Source organism: Dioscorea cayenensis, chromosome 1 (assembly GCF_009730915.1).
Source record: "Dioscorea cayenensis subsp. rotundata cultivar TDr96_F1 chromosome 1, TDr96_F1_v2_PseudoChromosome.rev07_lg8_w22 25.fasta, whole genome shotgun sequence".
NCBI lineage: Eukaryota > Viridiplantae > Streptophyta > Magnoliopsida > Dioscoreales > Dioscoreaceae > Dioscorea > Dioscorea cayenensis.
Genome location: NC_052471.1, coordinates 14,019,897 through 14,029,890, shown reverse-complemented (window position 1 = coordinate 14,029,890; position 9,994 = coordinate 14,019,897). Strand labels below are relative to the sequence as shown.

At 33.7% G+C, this 9,994-nt stretch overlaps 1 non-coding gene across 1 annotated transcript; it reads left to right on the top strand.

The window, feature by feature from the left end:
• Positions 1–285: 285 nt before the first annotated feature.
• LOC120268643 lies at positions 286–392 on the top strand. The gene has a single exon (XR_005538980.1). It is a non-coding gene; the product is annotated as a small nucleolar RNA R71 (small nucleolar RNA).
• The last annotated feature ends 9,602 nt before the right edge of the window (positions 393–9,994 follow it).

Below are 9,994 nucleotides of genomic sequence, written 5' to 3'. Positions count from 1 at the left end.
ACTCATGATTGTGGCCACTCTTGGTGAAGTTAAAGTGTCCAATTTCTTGCTCAATGCCTCTACTTGAGCTGCTATGGATGTAACCGCGTCGATCTCATAAATTTCGCCACTTTCTTCTTCTCTCTAGCATTCCATTGGTAGCTATTCAAGCCCATCTCTTCAATCAATTGTCGGGCCTCTTCTGGGGTCTTGTTTCCTAATGTTCCTCATGTGGCGGCATCAAGAAGCTATTTAGTACTTGGATTCAACCCATTGTAGAATGTGTAAATAATCATCCACTTAGGGAACCCATGTTGTGGACACTTCCGCAAGAGATCCTTGAATCGTTCCCATGTCTCAAACAATAATTCTAGCTTCATCTAAACATATGAGGATATCTCATTTAGAAGTTTCACCGATTTTCTCGGAAGGAAATATCTTTCAAGGAAAGCCTCTACCATTTCGTTCCATGTCGTGATGGAAGCTCTTGGAAATGAATGGAGCCACTGTTTGGCTCTTCCTTTCAATGAAAATGAGAAAGCCCTCAAGCAAATTGCATCATCCAAAACCCCATTGATCTTCAACATGTCGCACACTTCAAGAAAATTCTCAATGTAATTGTTCGGGTCTTCATCGGCTAACGCATTAAATTGTTAGGACTATTGAACCATCTAAATAAAACCCAGCTTCAATTCAAAATTCTGGGTTGCAACCGGTGGCCTAACAATGCTCAACTGTGTGCCTCGAACTGTAGGTCGAGCAAAATTTGAAAGTGTTCTTTGTTGCCCCTCTTGTTCTACCATATTGTTGGATTCTTCAACCTCTATTTTAGCTGGAAAATTATGTTCTTGTGCAGGTTCTTTGCCCCTTCTATGTAATCTATGCTTAATTTCAGGATCTTCTTCAACCAATCTAGAAGGATTTCCTCGAGTCTTAACTTATAGCTGAAATCAATAAAAAGAAACAATGAGAAAGGTGAAAGAAAAAAGTATGAAGCAGAAAAACAAATAAAAAAGTGAATGACTAAAGTAACCAAGCCCTAGTGTTCCTAATATCTCGATCCCCGACAATGGCGCCAAAAACTTAACATGATCGACTACGTGTGTGTACTGCAAGTGCACGGGTGTCGAAGTAATAAAATACCCGGTGAGATGGGTAGTCGAATCCACAGTTATCTAGTCGGAATCAAGATTGTGATGAAATGAACTTAATTGCAAGAATAAGAATAATGCAAGCAAAGAGAAAGTAGAATTAAGGGAGATCTCAATCAATAAAGATGTGGTACTCGGGCAATGCTCCCCCTAGGATCTAACATGAAGCGTAAGACTTACTAAATGTTTCTAAACTGAGTTAGATGAGTCGAGGTAATCCAAGAACAATCGGTCCCTACCTCCAGGCCACTGATACTAGTATCCTACGAGGTACCGGTGGAGAAATCGTTGAATCTCAACACCTCACACCACATATGACCGCAATAAACTCTAGGGATACCTAGGAGTGCAACTAATTCTTAAAAATAGACCTAACCCTACTTCTAGGCGAAAGATCCCTAACTCCCTACAATGTCCCGGTGGAGAAATCTCTCAATCTCATGCTTCACACCAAATATGGTTGCATAACACTTAGGGAATATGGAGATAGGAAGCATTCATCGGAGGGGAAAGAGGACACTCCATTATCTCATGACTCACCCTCTCAACCCTCTTTAATCTTGGAGTTCTACCCCTAATGGAGACCTCTCTCACCAAGGCAACAAATCATGCATTACCAATCAATCACAAAGATCAATATGACATGCAAGAAATGAGAAAACAAAATTAAAACTCAAATAAACTCAGATTTAATAGAAGGCATAAAGTAAATCAATACAAAAGATAAGATCCTAGGGTTCATATACCCAAATACCTACTAGGGTTTAGCCCTCCATGGGGTGAGTTACAAAGAAAAGAATAATGCAATAAAAAGAAATGTAAATCATGGAATAAACCCCACTTGAATTCATGTTGATGGCATTGATGGGTCACTCAACGTCTTGAAGGATCCCTCTCCGAATCTAGGTTGCCGAAGGCTCCCGATGCTATGACGGAGAAAAAATCTATCAAAGTTGGTGAAGAACACCCCCTAAATTAGCCAAAGACCTCATCTTCAAACCCTAGCCGCTTTGCCTTTTAAACGCTAGCAAAAAGCCTCCAAAGAATAGGGCAAAAGGGCTATTTACTAGGACCAAACCGCGACTATCATGTGCCTCCACGTGACCGCGTGAGATGTCACAAGCCCGCGTGAGCTGCAGAAATTCCCATGCGACCGCGTGGAATTTTGATACAATACTTTGCTACAGTACTCTTCATAAACGTGGCTCACATACTTTTCTCTTGAGGCCACATGGTCGGGCACATGTCTACACAGTAGGTATAAGACTTTTCTTGGTCGAATCATCATTTGGAAGCTCTTGCATTCTTCACACAAGTAGGGACATAGTTGTGACTGCCTTTGTGCCCTTCCAACTAGCTAATTGGCTTGAATCCTCTTGGAAGTTGCCACACACCTCCATGTACATTAGCTCCTCTTATGTCTTGATCCTTAAGTTGCACAAAAACTCCCAAAATGTGTCTTTATAACCTATTTTTGCTTCTTTTCTTCCTTCAAGGCATTCACAACCTAATTGCACAAAAGAACACCAAATACACTATATGAGACATAAATCATAGTAAAAATGATGCTCAAAGCATGCAAAACATATAGAAAAATTTGTCTACTAAAGCACTTATCAATTTCCTAAAATGTTCTCACCGCTGGGACCATCCAACTTAACAATGTTAACATAAACACTTGTAATCCTACTCTGACCCACACTTGAAGCCATCCTAATGACATCTAAGTCACATTTTAATTCTGTAAACTTGACTACATGACTCCTGCTTTCATTCCACCAAAGACTGCACCCATCTACATGAATCTTCAATTCATTGGCCATATCTAAAAACTCTAATCTAGATATGAAATCAGCATCACAGAAATCAACAAAAGCTGCCATCTTATAATCACTCCAATTTGCAACATCATCCATCCTATAGTACATTTGTATTGTAAAATAATTAGCAAAAGGCACTGGACAAAAACAATGGAAAGGAGCTCAAAAATTATTGTTGATGATGTTCAATATTTAATGGCATCTCATTTTATGAGACACCTAACAATAAAACATTTCACAAGCAATGAATCAAGCATGCAAGTATGGCAAACAAACAATAGTCAAGAGTCAATAAATGTATTCATTATGAACGTCACAAAGCATGTTCATTATCAAAGAAAACACAACCAAACAATAATGTTCTTCTTAAGAAAATATTAACAACTTTCAAGGGTATAAAAAAGAACAACACATTTCATATAGAAATAAATACGGATAATAATCACTTACACAACAAATACAAACAATAAGCACAAATTCATTGTCTATTATCATAGCCAATGTGCACATTAATTTGAACATTTCCAAAACTTTCAACGCATTTCTATAATACAAATCAATGTAAGAACGACATGATAAATAGACTTACGATATTCTGGCGCTGCATCTTTTGCACCTCTTATCTTCTAACAGCTTGCCATTATGAACAACTATGGCTACTGTCTGCTGACCCTAACTTCACTTGTACGAAAATGTAGGAGTAGATCACTTCCTCTTCCTCTCCTCGCTTCACCACTGGTGGAGAAACAACTCTCCGGTGATCACAAATAGCTGTGATGCTTCGGATGTCGCCTTTCTCTCTCAGATGCCCTTTCATCTCTCAGAAGTTCAAGTCTCAATTAGGGATACGAAAGGGAAATGAGTATGAATAGGTGGAAGTTGAGTCGGATGGTGACTTGGATTAAGTAAGCTAAGTTGGCATCCAGCTGATGTGCTCTCTCTAGTTGGGATGAGAGAAAATATTAAAATAAAGCGATGTGGCATTTCCGGATGCCACGTCATTTAAAATTGGCCGAAAAACCCCAAGTGACCTCCCGGTGTAAACAAATCAATATCTAATGACCAAAAAGATACAAATAGAAACACAATGACCAAAATGAAAATCAGCCATAACACGGTGTCCACATGAAAAATTTCCCTCATTTGTTACTATAAAATATTGTATTTATAAATTCATTGTCTTGTACCACTAATAATTCTATTATGTTCTCTCTCTCTCAACACACACATTTATGTGGTTATACATCCTATAAATCATATAACTCTATTATTTTTCCCTCTTTGAATTGCATATATATATTTATCTTATACATAGCATGGACATGTCCAATTTATTTGTTTTAAAATATTTTAATAGAATCTAGACCTAACGATAAGAGATAAAATAAATATATCACTCCTTCATAAGCCAAATAAAATTTTGGCATCGTAAAATAATAATTATAGAGAAAATCTATTTTAAAAATCAAGCATTTTGATAATTAGTAGATGCATAATAAAAATATTATTAAATTTGTCGATTTCAAAATGTTTTTCACAAATGAATTTAAAAATTTTCAAATCATATCAAAAATTTATTGGTTTTTTTTTTTAAAAGTTGAAAAGGGAAATATCACCATCTTTTACTTAATTGCGTAATTGATGGAAAGAGAGCAAAATGTGGAAAGGTGAATATATAATCCTTCTCCCTCACACAAAATAAGTATTTTTTTTAAGTTAATAAATAAACATGTAAAACTTCGAACCCTCCCTAAAAAAAACTTTAAATCTTATTTCCCAAAAACAATGAAACAACTCTACATAAAAAAAGAAAGTATAAAAATTAGAAAATCAATCAATTAAGCTAAAAAGGACCAGCTTCTTTCATGATCAGGATAAGGTCGCTAGAGATATAGACGGGAGTGAGCCAATCCAAATCCCCAACCAATTTACCCTCAATGAATACCATCGGAAACACTGTCACATCCGCATCCATTAACCCTATTTCCTTGGGTAACTATTTACTGTTTGCCCCCAATCTTGTAGCAATCTCCTACCCACATGGTTCATACAACATCCTCTTTTGCTCACGATCACCACCGGGCTTCCTTCTACTATTCCTCTCACTACAAGTCATTCATTGCCACCAATGGATGTCTTTGTTGCTATCAATGATGATGTGTATCTCAATGTTTGCTTCACTGCTATCTCTCTATATTTCAGACTATTGAATTTGGAATTTGGGGTTAGGTTGAGGAAAAAAAAGGCAATTACAAATAAGTGTGCAGTGGACGATGATGGGAGGTCATGACAATGTGTTTTTTTTTTTAAGAATATATGTTGAATAATGCGCAAAGCTATTGTTATATAATGCAAATTGTCAATGGTAACCAATTGTGATGGTTTTCTTTTCAACCATATTTGTCATTCAAATAGACGTGAGTAGAGGGGCACAGACCTGTTAATCGGGCCTGATCCGCCAGGTCCAGTTCACCAAATACTGAACCCGCCCTGTGCTATAGAAGAGACTCGTCAGGCTGGATTAACTTGTCAAACCCAGCAGGTCTAGTTTAGCTTAAGGATGAACCGGACCTGGCCCCGCTCACCTCAAAACCCGCCGGGTCTGGGCCAAGCCCGTCCGAGCAGGTTTTCAAGTTTTTTAAATAATATTTTATTAATATATTATAATAGTAAAAGGAATCTTCAAAAACTGGTGCTAATAGGATTCGAACCAAAATATCACATTTACTAAAATTAAACCTTCAACTACTTCACCCATGTTTATTTTGCATATAAATTGTAAAACTAACTAAATAAACAAATCATAAAATGATTTTTGTGATTGTTTCAAATTATAATCTTAAAAATTATAAAATTAAAAAGAATTTTTACTCATTTAACAAATATTGAGATAAGTCAAAATAATTTAAAAAAAATTGAAATACTTGCACCTAATTTGTTTACCTATGAAATTAAGTTATGGACAGATCTTCGTTTGTGAGAGAAATTAAAACTCATATAGTTTTATTTTTTTTTATATCAAAGTTGTGATTTACTTATCTATTTGTTACAATTAAAATTGACTTTTGCCCTTGATTTTAGTTTCAAACTCTAAGAATTTGTTATTGTTGTATACATTATGTTGTCATGAAAAAATAATCATTAGTTTTAAGGCTTTTCAACATAAAACACTAAAAATATATTTTATAATTAATCAAAAGAATATAGTGTGAGTTTTCATTACATAACTATTATTTAAAAGACATTGAAATTTATATAATGTTCATAAAGAAATCAAAGAATGTGGGTAACTAAAGAAGACATTCTACAAATATCTATATATATATATAGTTTGTCCTAATATTGTCATACATTGATTTGTAGCTCAGGTGGTTATTGTTTTCGATTTTCAACATTGAGGTCATGGGTTCAATCCCCATGACCCGGTCAACCCGACTGGTTGATTAACTCTGGTGACCTGCACGGGTTTGGATTACCTTGACTTAAAACCTGGCCCGTTACAGTACGGGTCAGTTATGGGTTGCGGGGTAAGCTGACTTGGTGGTTTTTGTTGAGTAGGGCCAAATCTCGGTCCGTGCCTACCTCTAGACGTAAGTATAACATAAACGAAATCTAAAACAAGAATCTTCTTGCATTAAATCTTTGCATTCCCATATTTTTTTACATTTTAATTTTATGGACTTTTAAAATTACAGGCCATATTTGGTTGACTTTCAACGACACAACCTTGATCCCTTCGGAAGGCAAGGGTCAGGTTCTATTGGATTGTAGTTAAGCCAAATCTCGGTCCGTGCCTACCTCTAGACGTAAGTATAACATAAACGAAATCTAAAACAAGAATCTTCTTGCATTAAATCTTTGCATTCCCATATTTTTTTACATTTTAATATTATGGACTTTTAAAATTACAGCCCATATTTGGTTGACTTTCAACGACACAACCTTGATCCCTTCGGAAGGCAAGGGTCAGGTTCTATTGGATTGTACTTAAGCCCACTATTAACTTTTCAAATTCCATGGTAAATTTATGAAGAGAATGACAAATGTGTGCTTTGTATTAGCTGAAATATGACTATGCAAACAAAAAACAAGAAAACAAAATCCTTGCATGTACCAACAACATTTTAGTTACTTGATTGGTTGTTTTAGTATATTTTTCTTTTTAAAATAATCCTTTAATTTGAAATTAAAGACCATAATAACATAAATACCTTCTTAATAAAATGATATTCTAATAACAATTTTTAAAAATTGTTTAAAGAATATTAAAGAAAGTTTCTTTTACCACCATATTATAAATTAACTGTTTAAACATATTGAGATCAACGGAAAAATTTGTTTAAAAAAATAATTAAATGAAAGTATTCATGGGTAAGTGCAGCCCTCCACTATATGTATATAGATAAATAAATAAATCAAAATAAAATAGGTTAGGTCATGCTTATGTGTTGTATCATAAACGGCATGTTTAGAAATATTTTTGAACTTTCTATTTATTGTACCATCTCTTTTCCCTGCAAAACTTAGGGTTTTAGGTTAAATAGACAATAAAAGAAGTGGTTATTAAGAAGGGAATAGAGAAAGCTGACAGTGGCATTAGCACTGATATAAACAGAGGTTACAAATAGAATAAAGTGCGTATAATGTTTTTGATGTAATATTTGTATGTGGGGACTTCAAAAAATCATTTTTAAATTCATTTTTTTTTTTAGTTTTTTATATGTTCAAAAATAGAGAGAGTTCACTATAACGTGGCACAAGTCACTCAAGAGTCCAAACTTTGGGTTTATATTTCACAATGAATAACTGAATATTAGTAAAGTAAATACGTGAATGGTAGGTAAAGTGGCAAAATTAACAAGTAAATGGAAACAAAACACAAACAACATGTATATTAACTATTTATATAGGTTTTGTTTATCCCGGATTAGTCTGAACTCCTAAAAAAATAATTTAGTTCCTTATAGGAATAAAGAAAAGAGAGAATAAATTAAAAAATGAAACTGTTTCGAGTGAGAATAAAAAAGAAGGATAAGGTAGAAAATTAAAAAATTATATATATATTTAAAAATTAAATTAGGAAAATCAGGGAAAAAAATGAAAAATGAATGAAAAAACGGAAAAAGAAAAATGATGAGGAGAAAGATTTAAAAAGAAAAAAAAAAGAGAATCCAAAAAATTAAGAATGAAACAATAACGATCCTGAGAAAATATATTAAAAATTCAAAAAAAAAAGGGATAAAAAGATAAAGAAAAATATTAAAAAAATCATTCACGGGAAAAAAGATATTGATAAGAAAATGATATTCAAAAATTGAAATTAAAAAAAAAAAAGAGATCTCAAACTTCGTGAACAAGAAAAAATGAAGCAAGGAAGAAAAAAAACATAAAGGACAGAGAAAAAGAAGGGAGAAAGAATTAAGGCATTGCTCAGTGATTTTTTACCTTACATGTGTTTGAGAGGTCTGAGTTCATATATATCTTGTATTGTATTGTGATTTCATGTGCACTTGTTTTTAATTAAATTATCAAGTTCATATATGTCTTCTATTGTGATTCTTGCATTAAATATCCATATTGAAAAGTGATTGTGAAGCCTAATGGTTACTGTTTGTTGCTTACTGTATGCTCATGTTAGCATAGTTTCTGATTTCTAAGGAAAAGGAGGATGTTAGAAGAAGTCGGATTATTTTAGTGATGTATATATCATGTTGAAGCGGCCGGCCACTCTGATTGGAAGGTGTGTTGAACTTTAAGAAGTGTTTTTTTTTCGGATTAATTTAGTGATGTATGTATCATGTTGAAGCGGCCGGGCACTCTGATTGGAGGGTGTGTTGAACTTTAATGATCAATGGGGTCATGGATTTCATAGACGATGAAGTGTTGGTTCATACTACCTATTTAGAGCTAAACATGTCTTAAATCCTAAACTTGGTACGGGAAGAAGTCTGGTGTAGTGAGTGATTATTAGGAGCAATATTTAAATAATCGGACCGGTCACCAAACTGATTGGGTGGCCGGTTTATGGTTCAACCACTCAGGTCAATTAATTTAATTATATAAAATAAATAAATTTTTCAAAAAAAAAAATTTAAAAAAACTTAAAAAATTATGAAAAAATCATAAAATATATCAAAATATATACAGCATAAAAAAATTAATAGATATAAAAAATAATTCTATAAGCATGATAGTATAAGGTCAAAGTTCTATTATCACCATTCAGAAGTAGTTAACTTTTACATAAAATTCAATTTTTCAAAGTATAAAACCATTCAACAAGTCCACGACTAGGAGAAATAAAATAAAATACAATGGGTTCACAAGCATGAGAAAGAAAATAAAATACAAGAACTTAACAACAACTGCTACTGCTCACAAGAAACTCATATTATCAAATTGAAAATAACAAATCTAATCAAACAAGTTCACAAGCATGAGAAAATAAAATAAAATATGATCACAATCTATAATGTCCACACAACCACCACTGCCACCACAACAACAACAAACTCATGTTCTCAAATTGGGAATAAAAAATCTAATCCAAGAAGTTCACAAGCCTAGGGAAGATAATAAGATACAACCACAACAACAAAAATAAGCTCATGTTTCAAAAAGCAATCCATAACATAATTTTTCAATTTGGAAGACAAAGAAAATTAGAAAGATAACACTATTCTCCTTAACCACGAATCTCATGTTCACTTATCTCATTCATAATCAATGTTGGCATGAATTTCGTCTTCCTCATTGCCTTGGTTGACATCAAAGGATGAAAAATTAATTACATCTTGACCATCAAAGCATCCTCATCATCATAATTTGGTGAATCTATCAAAAAGACATACTGTTCATAAGCAGTTTATATTGAATATAATGTAAACTTTACCTTGTAATCATACTAATTGCGTAGTACTTAACACTAATATTTTCAACACCTTCATTTTGTCCTCCATCTCCTTGTTCTTGCTTTTCTTCTTCCCCTTGAGCATCCATGTTTTCCAACTGTTCAAGATTAAGTTCGGGTTCCTGTGGAGCCTC